This window comes from Octodon degus, unplaced genomic scaffold, assembly GCF_000260255.1.
Source record: "Octodon degus isolate 3935 unplaced genomic scaffold, OctDeg1.0 scaffold00056, whole genome shotgun sequence".
Taxonomy (NCBI): domain Eukaryota; kingdom Metazoa; phylum Chordata; class Mammalia; order Rodentia; family Octodontidae; genus Octodon; species Octodon degus.
Window position 1 is genome coordinate 3,205,805 of NW_004524632.1, and position 19,033 is coordinate 3,224,837.

At 37.7% G+C, this 19,033-nt stretch overlaps 1 pseudogene; it reads left to right on the forward strand.

Annotated features, from left to right (window-relative positions):
• Nucleotides 1-427: 427 nt before the first annotated feature.
• On the forward strand, nucleotides 428-18,015 carry LOC101572815 (annotated as a pseudogene).
• The last annotated feature ends 1,018 nt before the right edge of the window (nucleotides 18,016-19,033 follow it).

A 19,033-nucleotide genomic window follows, 5' to 3' on the forward strand; every position in this document is an offset into this window, starting at 1 on the left:
TTAAACGTGCTTTTCAGAGGCAAATTAAAGTCCTATGTACAGAGCAACTGAATAAGACATCCATTTCCTGTGCATATAACGTCGGGGAAATTGCTTAACCTTTCAAAACCCATTTTCTTATCCGCACACACATACAAATCTACAGTCTAACAGTGTTACAAGGCAGAAGCAATGTCTGAAAGGAAGTTGTCCTGCCATCAGTGATAGAGTAAGTCCTTGGGGCTTGTCCTCCCAGTAAACACAAATAGACAATTTAAACTGAAAAAAAATCTGCTCAGAAAGCTGAAGGGAACTAATAAGACAGTGAAGGATACCGGGATGGAGATGCCAGAGTCAGGGAAATCCACAGAAATAAGCTGGGCATTTCAGGCTACTTTCTCCACGTGGATATGTGCATTCTAAATGTAGTAGCTGAGTAGCCTGGGAGATGAACCTTGTTTTAGACAGACTGGAGGGTCCAGTCATAGAATTTGGGGGCAAAGACCTCTGTGACAGTGGGTTAAGTTTATGCATCAGGAAGAAAAACAAGTGGAAGAAAGATGAGATTTCACAGGAAGTAAAAATTCAGAATGACTTGGATACAGAGTATCTGGGCATGCCCGAGAGCCAAAGGCCAAGGTTAGGAAGAGGAAAGAATAGATTTTTGCTTGCTGGAAATGCTTTAATTGTTTATCTAGAAGGTGTGTGTAAGAGTATAAGAGTCACTCACTTCATAACTATTCATGAACTTGTCTTTGAGGTAATTTACTTGTTATGCACTGCGATAAAATCTTATTTCAAATATTTATTGTTTCCGGAAACAAAAACAAAAACGACACCTCTTCAACAGCCTCTGCTGTGGTACAGGTGCATACCTTCCTCAGTGTTTTCAAGACTTCTTTCAGGAGCATAGATACCATACGTGTATCTGTACCATACACGTGCAACAAAAAACTTTTCTTCCCCAGGTTTTGATTTTTGTGCACACCTCTTACTTCTGCTAAAATGGAAAGCAATTAGAAATTGTATACAGTGCTATCTGATAAGGAAAGGGAAGGAAAAAATGAAATAAAATCCCTAAAAATCAGACCCCAGGGCACCGGTGTCAGTCAGTTTGCAGCAAGATATCCAGGCGGCCAGCCCAACCCTTTCCACACACATCCCAGGTACCTCGCTCTCTCCTGAAGGCACATACGGTAGGTTAGTCCTTGACCATTCAGAAAATCAAAAAACAAAGCTTTAGGGTGATAGCCTCTTGCCGAGATTTCTGGAGTACCCTATTATTGTAAGTTCACTTTTGTTTTAAAAGTGTCCATTATCTTTGCCAGTGAAATAATTTAAATTCTTCCCAGAAGACTTTAATAAGAGATAGAAAAGAAATACCAGCTATCCTCAGAAGAACCAGACAGCAAAGTTCTTGTCATTTGTCATCCATCCCAAGACTCTGTCATTTTATAACTGAACTAAAAGTATAACATTTTAAGTCTCTAACCCCGTGCTCATAAAGAAAAGCATTAATGAATGCATTAAAGATGGTCCTTGGAAAGCAGACAAAAGTAAATTCAATATATCTCCTGCCAGTGAACTCCACTTAGAGACACCAGGAAAGACTCCTCACTTAGCCTGTATTTACCAGTTTGTTCTAATAGATACAGTGACAATGAGCTCTCCAGCTTAGTTCTAATGTATGAATAGCACAGAGGGTAGGAATTGGAATATTAAAAATTCTCAGCAAATGAAATTGCCTTTTTCCATTTGTTTAAAAACAAAGCCTAGTAGTTGCACTGCTGCACTGCAAAGCAACTTGTTGTTTCAATCAATGTCGATTTTAAGTTACAGTTAGTCCATGCCTTATGATAAATTTTGGATCAAGCGAGATACCTTGCATTTTGAAATTCAGGTTACACTGTTGGCTGCATGGCACTCAAAGCAGTTTTTAACATTTAGCTGACCTAATCTTTAAACAGCCTTCTTCTTGACTCTAGTCTTCTAATCTCCCTTTACTTGAATTTTTTTTCTTTAGAGAAATGATTTTCTGCCCTATGAGGATGTAGACCTTTTCTTAGAAAGCTTATGAGGTTTAAGATCCAGGAATTTCTATATAAATTAAAGCTAGTTATGAATGTATGTAGCCCTGTAGTGTTTGATCCACATCTGCAATACATACCTCTTAACTTGGAAGACTGCCTGGAACAAAAAGACTATAAAACACATTACACAGAAGGAACTCAATATATGAATCAATAAATAAGCCTTTGATTTTATATATGAGTGAATTGAAAGAATCCAGAAATAGTGACTTAAGAGAATTTGGAGACATTCTAAGAGTTTTCCCACCATAAAGTAGAGTCAGTCTCTACGTCTGATGGTCTCTGTCTCATTTTTGGTCTGGTCTCTCTCTGTCTCTCTGTCAGTCAGCCAGTCAGTTTGTCTGTGTCTTTCTCTTCATTCTGCATTTGCATACATGAAGTTATGTTAAAGTAAACAAATATGTATAATAAACTGACAATTCAAGTGCAGCGCAGTTTATGTAAATATTACTAGTGGTTCTTTCCGTATGCTCACTCCGTGTTCAGCACCCTAAACTAGATCTTCTCTATTGTTTTTGATAGTACCATAAACTTTATTTTCTCTTCTTTTGTCTCCTTTCTTATGGGAGTGCTGATTTGATCCAAGCTCTGCTCACTAAACCAAGGTGTCAGCACTGACCTTTGATAAGTTTATTTACCCATTCGCTTTCGTCTTAGTACTGTCATAAACATCTTCCCAAGATGCCTTTCTCCCTGGGACAGACATATTAATAAATAGTGAGTTACACTTGTTCCATCTGTCACATCTGTTTCATTCCTTTCATATCAGGAATCCACCAACAGGCTGTGCAGGAATCATCGAGCCTTTACTTTTTTTTATTATTAATTTTTAAATACCTCTCCATTAAATTCTTCACTAAGCAGGCTGGGTTGAATCTAATATCTGTGAGATGTTGTTGCTTTTTCTTAAAAAAAAAAAAAAAAAGAGGAGATAGAAATCAATGCCTGTTTGTTCAATAACAGGGCAAAAGAGAAGAGAACACGTTTGCAAACAGCAGGTGAGACTTTCGATTTGGAAAGCAATCAGAGTATCAGTTGTGCGCTTTCAAGGGCAGAAAAGGTAGGTGTATATCAATACAGCAGAGGAGATCCAAACGCAGAGCTTCTTCATTTTGAGATTTATGCATTTGCAAAAACATTCCTGACAATCTTGCTCGTATTCTGATTTGGAAAGCTTATGCGATGAGGCCCAACTTTGATTCCCAGCAGTCTGCCTTCCTTTGTTGGTTGCTTTCAGATATATCTCAGAAGGAAATTTTATACTGAATTTACAGTAAAGAATAAAGAACTTTAAAATATGGGTGTATGCTAGCTGTCAAGAAAAGAAGAAGAAAGTCCCTTTAGAATTTACAGAGTTCCTGCTTGTGGCCAAATGCTGTAGCAGACACTGAGAGGACACGGACAGCTTATGCTTTTCAAGAATGTTAATGATGTTAAATTAGAATCAGGGATATTCTCTGGAAAGGCACAATTCTTTGTAGACTCGAAAGCAATGTTACACTTTTCAAGCCTACTAATACAGAACCTTTTAGAGTAATTCACAAGAAAGCAAAAATGGGCTCAACTGTCCTTTTATCGTACTGAATTTTCATTGAACACGTATGAATCATATAAACATCATGAAAGTCATGACCCATGACTCACCTGCAGAAGGGATGGGGAAAGGGGGCTTGCAGGTTAGCTCACTTGTTTAGGCCCCTTCCCTGGCAAACTCAGTCAGGTGCAGGAGACCACAGTTTGATCCCCAGCTCCCCTACCTTACCAGATGAGTCCTTAAAACAGCTTGAGCCAGCCAAAAATAAAAAATAAAAAAATAAAAATAAAAAAACAACTTTCTCAACTTTTTAAGGCCCAGCCAAATAGTTCAGTGGATTAACGCACCTGCAAGCAGGCATGGGGGCCAGGGGTTCAATCCCCAGGGCCTGCTGTGCCAGCCCTGCCCCCAGGGTGCAATGAAATGGCAAATGGGACTGTGCATGGTGGCGCGCGCCTGTAATCCCAGCTCTTGGGAAGCTGTAAACAGGTGGGTCACTACAAGTCTGATATAGTGACCTGAACACCCTGTAGACTCTTCCCTAAAATACAGAAAAGGAGGAAGAGAAAAAGGAAGGATGTGGGAGACAATTTTTTTTTTCAAGGTTTCCTCAGGTACAAAAACTATTGAGTTTCACTCAAGTAGGTGTTGATCTTCTTCCCTCTTCTGCAGCAACATGTGGACACTGCATCCAGTACCACACTGTTCACCAAAAGCTGCTTAGAATTCTTGGATTTTGAAGTTAAAGATGAAAGAAGCATTTTTCTCTATTCATAGTAAATGTACTTCAATTACTCCTTACAGGTCAGTAAGGTGATCCTTGGAAAGCGCCTACAAAAGCTGAGGGGACATCCACGTGATCTGAAGCTTGAAGCTTCCATTTCTACCTCCTCTGCTCCTGCCAACAGCTCAATCTTGGACATATAGAGTCCAAAAATACATGTCTATAAATTCCTGTGTTTTAAACCATTCAGTGTAGTTTTTTTGCTACAGCAGCCCTAGAAAATTAATATACCTACTACAAGTGGTTAGCAGAGGTGTCAAAATGTTCCAATGGTCAATTGCATTGCTGACACTCAACAGCAACTCATTTAAAAGCATATCAAGGTTTAAGTGACAAGGTGTGCAATCAAGTTAATTCATTTTTTTGAAATGAGCATCATCCATTTATTCACCTATTGCACTCCTGGCTTCATAGCATTTATTGATAATCCACCATGAAAAATAATCATTTTTAAGGGGCTGAGAAGATAGCTCAGTGGTCTAAGTGCATGCCTGGAAATTGCAAGGACCTGAGTTTGATCCCTTGTCCCACATGCTGAGCCAGGTCTGGAACACTGAGTGCACCAGGCTGGTCCCAAAAATGGATGTGGCAGTGCACGTCTGTAATCCCAGCACAGGGGAGGCTGAGACAGGAGGATCACTGGGAGTCAGAACTGCGTAGTGAGGCTCTATGTAAAAAAAATAAGATAATGATAGAAAAATAGGTGAGTGGAATATATGAATTCAGAAGTGTTAATACATACACATAGCCACTTTATTTTTAATAAAGAAATCAAATCAATTCAATAGAGTACAAGGAGTTTAAAAACTTAGTGCTAACATCATTGGACAAATATATTGGAAAACACACATAGTTTTCTCATCAAAATTTAAACCACCAGTATCCAAATGACCACATAGAAAATGAAAAGTTAAGTCAAGTCTTGAAACACAATATTTTCCATGTATCTATCTGGCAAAGAATATGTGCAGAATTGTTAAAGAACTCCTACAGATCTGTGTTTAAGAAGAACTTAAAAAACAGGAATTGAATAGTTACTTCACAAAATATAGGAATGCTTACATCACATAAAATGGCCCATGGTCTTATTGGTCATCAAGGAAATGTAAAATAAAATCACACTGAAGTAATACATAAATAGTTAACAAAAAAACTCAACACTATCAAACACACTGGAGAAATGTGAAGCAACTGGAATGCTCAACAATTATTGAGGAAAGTATAAATTATTAGAACCTATTTAAAGGTATTTACCCATTTTATCTCTTTATGAAGCTAAACATATACCTATACTAAGGATCAGTGATTCTGTTCCAATTCATTTATCCAGGGCAGACAATAGTTTCTTTATATTAAGTGTATAAGAGAAAATCCTTACAATATTTATACACAAAGGGCTTTGTAGTACAAAAATCTTAAGAGGTTTATACACAACAGATAAAACCTGAAAATAATGCAATTTATGTAAAGAAAAGGAATAGATAAATTGTACAATACGGTATAAAGCACTCTATTCAGCTATGAGAGAAACAGCATCAGTAATATATACAACACCATGATGTACCTTATAGCATGAATCAGTGAACTTTTTGCTTTAGCTTGGATTCGGGATGTCCTAGACAGGCTCACAGTTTAAAGGCTCAACCCTAGCTTAGAGCCAAGAGGCAGTTGAAACTTTATAACAGACAGTGTTCCCATAGGAGGTGTAGTGGTTGATACATTGTGCGAACTTGATACCCGAAAGGCTTAACTAAATTGGCTCAGCAGTTCCACACCCTAGGACATGGAAGCCCCTCCCTAGGGCATGGAAGTCCCACCCTCGAGTGACTCATCACCAAAAGGATATAAAAAGGAACTGAGGAAGGATGGAATGTTCCACTTCCTCAGAAAAGCGCCAATCTTCAAAGTCAGTGTGGAAGTAAGCAAGAGAGACTTACCAGAAACCACAGCTGCGGCCCCTTCCTTTGCTCTGTTCTGTTTTCTGCTGCCAGGAATGGCTGCCATCTGCCATGGGCTACTCCACCCTGTAGCCAGCTGTGCACAGACTGAAACCTCTCCACCTGTGAACTAAGTAAACCTTTCCTTCCTTAATTTTGGGTGTCAGGTATTTTGTCCCAGCAACAAGTGAAAAGGAACCAAGACAGGTTTTCTTGTCACTGGCAGTATGCCTTTTAAAGAGTCAGTTGGGCTCTGCCCTTTCTTTTCTTTTTTTCTTACACCTGCCCAATCACGCAGGAAATGGTTTGTTCTTTGGGGCTCTTCTGCCTCGTTGTGTTACCTGACTCCAAGGCACTGGGTTGGTTATTTATGGACAGAATCCCACAAAACTGCGAACTAAGGGAAAGCCTTACCTATTTCTCACTTGCTTATCTCAGGTTATCTGTTACAGGGAGGAAAATTCAATGCTGTCTTGTCAATAAGCTTTACCTCAAAATAAAATCCCACACAGAAAAATAAATACATATAATTCCACATATATGATGACTTAGAATTGACCAAAAAGTCTGTGATGAGAGAAATCAAAGCAGTGGATGCTTCAGGCAGGTTGGAGAGGTCATTGCAATAAGAGGGACTAATGTACTGGGATGGTAAAAATTTTATATATCATGATTTATGGAGCTAGATTCCTCAGTTTTCAGGCCCCTGGATACTTTAAGGCATGTGTGCAAGGTTTTTTATAGGGCTTTCTATCATCACTGAAGGTCAACTCATTTTAATTTATTTCAAGCAATACATACTGAATACCCTGAAAATGATGCTGAACGATACTGGTGAAACAGACAAAAATTATTTATCATTGGGTAGTTAGTATAATATGATTTTTTAAAATAAAAATGTTATTCTCTTTATTAATTACAAAAGCATTTCTTTCTTTAACGTTCACTATTGCCCTATGGAAGTAAAATTTATAGGATAAAACACAGATGATATTTTATTAGTTTGTAATTCAAAAATGACTCTATAATTCTCACTTACAATCTCCCCTTGCATCTCTTTTGTGGAATTTTTTAGCGTTTGAAAGTTCGCCTTGAGTTGTACTTGTCTCGAGTTGAATCCTAACTGTGAAATGTGGCAATATCTTGATATCTAATTTGTCAAAATTAATGAGACCCAGTTATCTCTGTTATATCTGTTATCCTGCTTTTGTCCAATGACTCTTTTATTGCTAATAAAAGAAAGCTCAAATCAGTCACCAATTTCTGGTAATTTCCAGTTGTACTGATAACTCACTACTTTTACGATTTTGAAGACTCAAAAGAGAACTATTTTTTAAAGAAAATTTTAAAGAATATAAAATAATGATAGAAAAAATTGTATTAGAAACAATATAAAATTTCACTAAACAAAGTACTAGGAATTCAACAAAAGTTACTCTATTGTGTGATGTTATCTTCAAATTAATTGTTGAGAATTATTTTAAAGATGCTTATAATTCTAAAATGCTTGATATTCATAATAGTAATCCTTGTACTTATCATCGTGCATACAGAGTGTCTAGGATACAATATATAGTGTCTGGGAGAGACACTGCAATGTAAAATTGAGTGTCACTAATAAATAAATAAAACAACACTTAAAAGGAAAATTAGGAAAAAAATTGTATCTAAACCCAGGAAACTTCATTTCTGTTAAAGGTCTTAGGTGCATCCACCATTCCAGCAATTATTGGGCATAATACTTTAAGATAACTGTAAGACACCAGCAAAAAGATAAGGAATTAATATTGCATTTTCTTGTCACAAGTAGACAAGTAGTTGCCAAGAAAGGGTGACTTGGCTATGTAGATCATTTTCTAGGTAAACGGGGATGTAAGTGTTTTCCTCTGTGAACTATAATCTAATCTATTATTCACTTTGTAAATAGGAAAGCAAAATACATTTAATACCAACAATAACAATATACACAGAAGTGTGGCAGAGTTGAGAACATGTTTTCATGGCTCTACTACCTAATTTCTCATCTGAGGATGAAGCCAGATTAAGTATTCTACCTACAACATGGATTTTCTGAGGATAAAGTATGTTCACTATATAAACACAGAAATTCCCCATTATACCAGTGGGTAGGTTATGAGAAAGAATGATAGGCAGAAAAGATTTTTTTTAAAAATTCATATTTTTAAAACTGCACTTTTAAGAAGACATTGAGGAGGGTAAGGCAAATAGCTCAGTGGATTAAAGCACCTGCAAACAGTCTCAGGGACTGGGGTTCAATCCCTGGGCCTGCTGTGTTGCCGCCGCCCCTGGGGTGGGAAGGGATGGCAATTGAGACTGGGAGTGGTGACAAGAGCCTGTTAATCCCAGCTCTTGGGTGGCTGTAAACAGGTGGATCACTACAAGTCCAATCTAGTAGTGAGACCCTGAACACCCTGTAGACCCTTCCCTATTATATATAGACTTTATATATATATAAAGACTTTGATGTCATGAAGTGATCATAATTACCTAAGTTCTTGCTTTTAATCCCCTAGGTTGGTATTTCATTTGACTTTTTTATTTTGGGTTCATCACACCCGAATCCTTTGAAGACACTATAATTCTATAAATTCACTGGGTTAGTGAGTTAAATGTACCATTGCAATTTACCTGTAAAATGAGCCTCTACAGTAGATAGATTCACAGATTTCTACCTGTGACACTATGTAAATATCCCCAAGTTCAGACAGTATTGTTCCACTCTGTCTGGAAAGTGTGTGCACCATTTTCTCTCAGTGTGTGCTCTAAATCTGCCTTATAAAACATTTCTATGCCTCTCAGAGATGCGTTTTGAAACTATTTTCCGTGACAGGACTTAAGAACCTAGTAAGCGGGCTTAGATTAAGACCCCCTTAATCTTTGGGGTAAATATTTGGGCCCCATCTGTTTATAATAAACATTAAACATTTTCATTATTATTGCTAAAATTTTAGATAAAAATCTTTCATATTGTCTGGCACTTGGTGACAACCTAGTACATATTGCTTATACTAATATTCATTATTTTAAATGTTATTTTATTAATAATAATAATTTAATACTCAGAGCTGTCTGTAATGCTCAGAATGACTAATGTGTTCAATGAATAACCAAACATATTCTAAGAAAGGCAAAATTATCAAATGGCCCTTTAAAAAAAAAAATCAACACCTTCCACTACAAATGCAAGCACGTAATTAAATGTTCTATAAATGGCAAATAGTGGAAAGTAAAATAAAAAGAGACATTTTGGATGATTACAAAAAGACAAAAACATCTTGTCATGCCGAGTGGTCTGAATCAATCAGGCGAGATAATGGAACAGAACCCGTTTAAAGAGCAAAGTGAATATTCTGGTAGAAGAAAGATAATAGCTCATTTTTAAGTGAGGAAATGGACAGACAAAATAAGCTACAACCTATGTGGCAGTGTCAGGAGATAGAATCCTGACTTATCAAGGCATGAAAGTACCAAGCACTGAACTTGTCATGCACTGGCTTCCCCCGGATTCAAAATAAAATGACAGAAGGATTCAACGTAATGCTGAAAAGAGTTCAAAAAGACACAGATGGGGGTGGTGGAGAGGCAACACATCAGCCATTGCTTGATGGCAGGGTATCCAGCTGCAGTCAGAATCCTAACTGTCAATCATTATTACAAGCTGCATGGTGTGTGCCGGTGTGCACATCCCTGAAGGGAAGAGGAAGCCTGGCTCCTGGGAGGCGGAACCTCAGCAGGGCGCTGGAAACCGCTCCTTCTGCAGCATCTAGGAAAAGAGGGACGTGATCTCTCATCTTATTAAAAAGCTTCTGCACAATAAAAGAAATCACCAATAGAGTGAAAATAAAACCTGTGAATTGAAAAAACAAACAAACAAACAAAAAACATAGCCAACTGTCCCTCAGACAAATGACTTCCATCTGCAATATATGCAGAATTAAAAAAAAGTAAATAGCCCCCTTCCCCAATTCAAAGTCCCAACCCAGAAATGGACATCTGAGATGAATACACACTTCTCAGAGGAAGAAATACAGATGGCATGTGGGCACATATTCCACATCAGTGGTCATTTGAGAAATGCAAATTAAAATACTGCTTAGATTTCAACTCACCCCACAAAGAATGGCTATCATAAAAAAATCAACCCATAACAAATGCTGGCAGGAGATGGGCTGGAGATCTAGCTCAGTGGACTAAGTGACGGCTTAGGTAAGCACAGGGACCGGGGTTCAATCCCCAGCACCACATACCACGCCGCTCCCCACCCACCCACCGCAGGCACGCTGAGCCTGAGACCGAGTCTGGGAAGGGTGGCACACGCCTGCAATCCCAGTGCTGAGGAGGCTGAAAACAGAAGGATCACTAAGAGTCCCAGCTACTGCATAGTGACACTGTGTACCACATACATTTTTTTTAAAAAAAAAAACCTTATAATGGCATGTCTATGGGCAAAAAGGAGCCCTTAGCCACTGTTGGTGGGAGTGCAGACTAGTGCAACCCTTATGGAAATCAATGTGTAAGTTCTTCAAAAAATTAGGATTAGGGGTCCTAATTGACCCAGTTATTCTTCGTGGTATTTTTCCAGAAGAATTAAAGACATCATACCACATCCCACAGATGGGTATGCTCATGTTTATTCATTCAGATCTGTAACCTCTGAATGAATAAACATGTGTTTATGAAGTACAATTTGTAATAGCTCAAACTTGGAAACAATCTGATGTCCATCAACTGAGAAATGGCTAAAAAAGATGTGGTATTTTTATACAACAGTAATACTTCCTTAATGTACAATAACATGTACCAAAAATAATAAATATCATCCTACTTTCTGAGAGTCACATTATTTTTAATATGTCATTATTAGGAACATTAATATAGAAATTTTTCCTGATACTGGAAATTTAAATTTTAAAATTCTGTCATACTACCAAAACTATGGTGGAAGATACTCTGATTTCAAATATTTTTTTCACATTCAAGGTTGTTTTCTGATAAGTTCACAAAAGTAGACATGTTGGGTCACAGTTTTTGCAAGCTCTCAAGGTTTGGGACCTTGATGTTAAACGATGCAGGATCCTTGTGTAAGAGCATCTTCTCACTACTGGTCATACTGGTGCTGTGTTAGCTCCACAGCATGCTGTGGAGGAGGAACACACAGTGTTTCAGACTGAGACAGGAATATACCCTTGAACTGAGGTAGGCATATGTGGGCATACTTTAATTTGAGTAGGAGAATAGGTAAAGCAACAGTTATCTGAAACAGAGCAATTTTATTAGAAGAAAAGGAGAATATACAATGAACAAAAAAAAAAGCAATATATCTTTTGTCTTTTGCTTCTTGGGATAACGGACAATCTATTGGCTCAGCTTTATTGCATTCTTTGTACCACTTATACTTGTAACTTGACTCAATTACCATGTTATTTTTTATAATGAAATCTAAAGTAACTATTTTGAAGATCTTAAAATATAACCTTGGTAGATTCTAAAGGAATTTTAAAGTAACCTTCAAATGTACATTGTTGATCTCTACTTAGCAAAAAAGTGATCCCTAGTACCAGATCATAAAAATATTCTTTTATGTATTTCAGGAGGATTTTGAAATATCAGATAAATTCTATATATTTCTTTCCTTTATCAAAAGCCATTTTGGAATGTTTCTGTGCACACTATGCCTTTTTTTTAAATAATTTTATTGAGAAGCAAATAGCAATGAGACAGTATAAAAACCGATTAATAGGACAGTTACAATAATTAATACATTGCATATTGTTGTCTTCATAGTGGTTATTCATAGTACAAGATGCAGATATGATATCTTGTCCAAACACCATTAGTACAAATCTTTCACATTGAATTAAGAGAAAGTAGCTGTACACCTATCCTAACTATTTTGTATATACAGATAAAAATGGTCCTTCATTTATATCCCCTTCTTTTTTGATAAGTTTTGTCAGAGATGGGTATTCCATTGCCATTTATATATGGTAGGTGCATGAATTCAGCAAAGAACTCCAATATAGTCCAGTAGTCCATAATATTAGTGGGTTATCCATCAGAATGGCAATGTCAGAAGTTGTTGACTTGAGCCTTTTACAGCTCAGCATATTAATATGGATTTACTCTTTATATCTTGTTTTTATACTTTTCTGCTGGATGGTTAAGACCAACATAAAGCAAGACCTATATAACAAGAAATGTAACTTCTATATCTGCCAAGGTCAGTCAAATCCCCTCAGGATTTACCCTGAAACTCTGTACCGCATTTTGTAAATCCTTTGTCAGTGTCAGCCATGCGAATGAGTCACAGCCATTGCTTGACCAATTTGCTGTCTGTAAAAGCCTAAGAGAATTTTTTCTCTCTATGTGACTTTCATTACGCACAGTCTACATCATCAATCACTTTCCTCTGTGGCCCCATAATCTCCATGATCAGAAAATTTGGGACATCACTGAGCTACAGGATGTTGTAGTACAGCTTCTCTTATATCCTGAGTCCTCACTGACCTTGAAAGGCTAGGGCCAAAACGTTGGCTGTCCTTGCAGCCCTTCTTTTTCTCTAATATTTTGGTCTGCAAACTTGTTAACTCTTCAGAAGATAATCTTAATGATATTATTACCCTACAACATAGGCAGTTGATCTTAACCTCACTCTGTCTGAATACACAATACCTTTCTAATAAGAAATTTGCCTATTGTTTACTTGCTTAATGACACTTTGGGTATACTGCTGAACACTTTAACCCTATTAATTTATTTAAAACTCAGCACTGGAGAGATAGCTCAGTGGTCTAAGCACCTTCCTGGCAAGCACAAGGAACCAGGTTAGATCCCCAGCACCACATGCCCTGCTGGCCTCACTGTGAGACTGAGCTGCATAGTGAGACTCTGTACTAAACAAATAAAATTTTTTTAAAAATTAAAAAATAAAACTCATACCAGTCCTTGGAATTAGGTAAGAACTAAGTGAAATCCACTTAGAAACTATGAAACTGAATTTCGTATAAATTAAGAAATTTACCCCAAACCATGCATCAAGTGTATGACAAGATTTAAAACTAGTGTTTTCTCCACATTGTAATTTGGTTTGTTTTGGCATCATTACCATCTTCAGTTTTTTATTTTTCTTTTTTATCAGTATATGTTTGCATAATGAATGTTACGGTTTGTGTCTACTTGTTCCCAAAGCCTCACGCAGTCATTCGGGCAGGCTTCTAGAGTTTATGACTAATTTATGATCCAATACTGGATTTATGGGTGTGGGTACTACACTTAGCCTGGGGTGAGTAATCTGCATTCAGTGTGGGGAAAGGAGAAAAGCTTGCTAGCTGCCACAGCTGCTACTTTTCCCTTTGCTCTTTGCTGTCTTCTACCAGCATGAACAGCTGCCCTCTTCCATGTGCCACTCTGCCTTGGAGCCCTCTGGGTATGGACTGAAACCTCTACTAACTGTGAACTAAATAAACCTTCCCTTCCTTAATTTGAGGTGTCAGGTATTTTTGTCCCAGCAATGAGAGAAAAGTAACTAAGACAATGACTATGTATTTTTTATCATTAGTATTGCTATTATGCTACTGGTATCATATTCTGCCTCACTGATGGAAGAGTTACATTGTTGGCTGATACCAAACTGGCTATAGAAGAAATTAAAATAAGGGGGGAAAATAGACTGAGCCAATATAAAAATGTCAGACTTGGAAAATATAAGTGACTCGATTTTAATTGTGTCCAACTCAGAGAACTTTTATCTTAAGATGAACATTTGCTTCTCAGCACCACAGCAGCCCAAAATTTGGTCTAGCCTACAGCTTTCACCTTGAGTGCTATGGATGGCATTAAAGGAGAACGTTCTAACCCTAGAGCTACCCCCAAGGCTACCTAGACTTTAGCTCCCTTACTTTTCCAAAGATTTTCTTTATTTTTGTCCTTTCCTTCTTCCCTTTCAAAGCATTGCTTTATGTGTATACTTTAAGCTACTTCAACCCTTTCTTATAAGGTGACTGTCTATCTTGCCTGTATCAATCTAGATTCTCAGCCAAAAGCATCTGATGTAACTATCCTTCCAATTTGTGATTTTTGTTATTGTTGTTCAAATATTGTTTGAAATATGAGGACAGTGTAGACTTTACCCTAATCTGCTTTGGACCTGGGTTTCCTCTAGATTGCAACTTTAATTAGTGCCGATAAACTCTGTTTCTTAATCAATTTTTGCCCCAACTTCTTTTAAAGTTCTAAATGTTTGTAGATATTACTTGGAGAATAATCTCTTTTTTTTTTTTTTTCAGAACCAGGGTTTGAACACAGGCCCCTGAGCTTGCCAGGCAAGCACTTATTCTATCAAGTCATCTCCCTGGCCCTGGAGAATTGTCTGACAAAATTAGTCTTATGAATATATCAGCTAATTTTCTATTAACTTTTTCTACTGCACCTCCTGGGTTACTGGGGGTGGCTAGGAAAATCAAAGGATTGCTTACCATACTTATTTAGTTTATAAGCCTTAATCCTGAAAACCACTTTGGATGTAAGCTAACAGAAAAAAAAATCTAAAGTGATTTAAGCATTTATTTAGTCGTTTCCTAATCACAATGCTATCTCATGTAACAAACTTTAGCAAGGAAAAATTTTTTGCAGGTTGGTGTCATTGGGTTTGCTAGTTGGACCTAAGAAAGCAAAGACATAAGATCATTTTGTATTCACAACACAGCTCTATCCAGGAATAAGCCAAATTGCTACTGCAAGTCCAGCTAATTCTTCTCTTCGTACATTTTCTTAGCTCATCATTTAGAAAGCAACAATCATTTCTGCTGAAACAGAAATACAACTGTTTTGCCTTGTTGTTCATCAGGTGTCTGAATATGCTTTTTTATTGGCTGAATGAATACCAGCAATTTATCGCCAGGATGATATTGTTTTTGGCAGTTTGTTTACAAACAAACATGAAGTAACTTTAGACAAAGCCTGCATAAAACATAATTTTTTCTTTGCTTTATAAATACCTAACTACGCTAAGTTAAAAAAAAAAAGAACTCCCAATGAGTGTAAGAGAATTCCTTTGAAATTCTTGCAAGACTCAGATAAGTTTTCCAACATAATCCTGTCCTACATAAGAACTCTCAGGATTATTATTGGAATAACTTGGTTTACAGTGTGCAAATTTCATAGATAATAAGCCTCAGTGGTGGTCCATTAATACATGGTCAGATTTTGCCTCCAAGAACCAGTATACCTGGGTAAATGTCGTGATACAATCACTAATAATACCATCGTCAATATTTTCTAGTTTGTTTTAGTCTCTATGAACTCATTCAGCTCTTCAGTAGGAATCAGTCGCTAACAACCAAGACAAACTCTGCATCATCTGTCTGGAAAGATCAAGGTACAAATGGATTTGAACAGGTCACAACTATACACATCCATAAAACCAAGTGGAAATCCCGTAGAGTCAACACAAAGTGTTACAGCAGTAATGAGTGATGGTGTAAGCAGGAGAACAAGGCACTTGGGAAAAATAATAAAATCACAAGTTTCATTTTTTGAAACACTAAGAATATACTATTTATCATGTTCAGATAGTCCAGGAATAGCATGTATAGGATGGGACAGTCTGACAAGAGGAGTATTATCTTTAAAGGTAAGGCCAGGAGGTCAAGGGAAATTAATTGTGATGTTTATATTGTGCTGCATAAATGCGCTAGAATCCTCTTGCCCTCATTTGAAAGCAAAGCAGCAGATGGAAAGATTAATGAGACAAAGATAATTTAAAAAGTAATTGTTTCTGGGGATTTGCTCTAGGTATAGAGGTGACTGTATGGAGGGGCTAGAAATAGAGCTTTAACAGATAAAACTGCAGGAAGGTAAGTAGCACAATAAAATGCCAAGCATATTAAAATGCACCCTGCTTATTAGAAAAATAAATTGTATTTTGGAGTTCAATAAAACCTAATTAAGGTAGATTTTGGCTGGACTTCACTGTTGTTGGCAAATATTGTTCCTTATTAATTGTTCTCTAGGGTCCAGAAATCTCTTTAAAGCTTGGGGTATCTGAGATCTTAGGTTTCCTAGAAAATAATAATAGGTTGTGAAGCTTTAGAATTATTTGAAAATGTCCAAAATGCTAGTGGAAATTGTACTTTTATTCAAGATCAGACTGTACTGCCTAATTAAGACATCAGGTTTCTTTGCTTTGGGGTAGAATTATACCCATGCAAGCTGGGAAAAACGGCTGTGCGGATATTTGTATTATATGCTTTCTGTTAATGAAGAGAGGAAAAGAAACAAGTAGTCCCTAAACAATGCAGCTTGACAGTCAAATTTTTTTGAACTATGATATTCATATATATGTATGGAAATGACAGTGGAAATGTAAGTACATAAGAATATTTGTACAATTATTTTAATGCTTTTTCAAATTTTATTTATAACCCAAATCCTCTCAGCTACTTGAAATCCTCTTGGTTTCTTTCATTCAATAAAGACTTGATGTGCACTGTTTACATGAGTGAAATTTCAATAAAGGTTGAATGACTAATGAATAATTTTTATGAAGCAAATGTTATCAGGACAATTATTCTGTTATTGTATAAGTAGCTCTAGATACTTGCTTGCAAGACTCAGATAAGTTTTCCAACATATTTTCCAATGTGTAGGCTGCTCTTTAGAGTTCTGTGAAGAAGTTTGTACAGCTTAGAAAATAGATCAACAGAATTAAAGTTACCAAACACAGCAAAATCTGGAACTTCCTAACAAATTAAAAGGAAGTTCTCATCGATTTTCTTTTAGCTACGACCTGAATGAAGTTTTTGTATCTCTCTGTCATGCATCCACCAGTAGCTGGGCACACGTACCAAAAACCTCTGTCCTTAGCACAAAAGCAAGATTGAATACTTGGTATTTCATCGACATCATCACTGGAGGTAGTTTTAAAAACCAGTTTAAATTAGTAGCATTAGAAGAGAAAAGTGGCGGCTACCGTGCTAAGAACTGGAAGAGAGGGACTCGCACCTTCCTGGGGCCTGGGAGCCATCACTCCAGACTGAGAAAACCAAGAAGTCTCACGATCTGGGCTGCGCAGTTTGACGGGGGTCACTGGTTCTGGGGGCAGACTCCAGAACAACCACTAAGTCCTACATCGCCAATCGAGTGACTGACAGGTTGACGCCTCTTCATGACTGAATTTTCTGCTGCGGCTCGGGTTCAGCCGCTATGCCCAGGTAGCAGCAGGTGCTGTCACTTATCATCTTGGTTTCCACAGCACTGAGCTGAATGAGCCTCCCCTGGTACACGCAGCAGCCAGCCTGTTTAAGGAGATGTGTTAACGCTACTGGGAAGAGCTGATGGCAGGAATCATCGCCGCAGGCTGGGGCGCTCAAGAAGGAGGGCAGGTCTACTCAGTTCCCACGGGAGGTATGATGGTAAGGCAGGCCTTTGCCATTGGATGTTCCGGGACCTCATATACCTGTTGCTATATCGACGCTACCTATCAGAAAGGCATGACCAAGGAGGAGTGTCCACAGTTCCCTGCTAAAGCTCCTGTGCTTCAGCCATGGAGCAGGATGGTTCCAGTGGAGGGTGATCTGCTTGGCAGCCACTGAAGAATCGGGGGTTGAACCACAGGTACTTTTGGGAGACCAGATACCCAAATTCACTATTGCCACTTTACTACCCCTCTGATGCTCAGATTCTAGGCTGCGATAAAAGATAACCAGTACCCTATAATGATTCAAAATTTAATAAATAGTTTGGCAGCAAAAGAATGGTAGCATTGATAAAAGTAAAAACAAAAGGAAACAAGAGCAATTATTTTATGTAAGGAGTAACTCTCCCTTATAAAAATCACTGTTCAGAGTCCGAAGCTCTTTCAGGAGGCATCATCCCCTGTTTGTCTCTTAGTGGAGACATCTTGTATTTCTGATCTTCATTTACCTGTGGCTTTGTAGGTGACCTATTCGTGGGCCATGTGGCTGTTCATCAGAAGGTGCCTTAGCTAACAATTACACTCATAAACACTCATCTATCCTCTGTTCCTTCATCAGGATCACCCACCAGGTTACTCAGAGTTGTTCTCCATAGACCACTTTCTAATGGATATTAGCCTGCAAAATTTCTAGTTCCCAGCTTCCATAAGAACTTTTTTAAGTCTTCCACACCCTTTATTTTTCTATTTGTTCTTTGGCTTAGATGAGAGTTTTGATGGAGTCTTCATCTGTGTGTGTGTGTGTGTGTGTGTGTGTGTGTGTGTTTCAACAAAGCATCACTGACTGCACACTGAGTTCTTCATTTTTCATTTGCAGCAGTTCCACCGAAAGGAAGTGTTTCCCCACATCATTTATTTTCCAAAGGAAGGCAAGTTTTGTTTTGTTTAACTGCAATCCTTTGGCGTAAGTTTTCCTCAGTGGCTCTGCCTTGAGGATGAAAAAAAAAATCAAAACACGTGCATCCACTCAAAAATTACAGCTCAGTTTTGGGGCCAAAATAGGATCCTTTACAGCAAGTGCTAAATATGTAAAATTCAACTCTCCTATCATCAAAACAAAGAATTTTATTCACTCCTCAGTATAAAGAAACTGGGCCAGAAAGTAGGAAGTTAAGAAAATTCAGGCTGGGGAAACAGCTCAGGATAATGAGTGTTTGCCTGGAATGTGCAGGGTCCTAAGTTCAATCGCTGGTACCACAAAAACAAACAAACAAA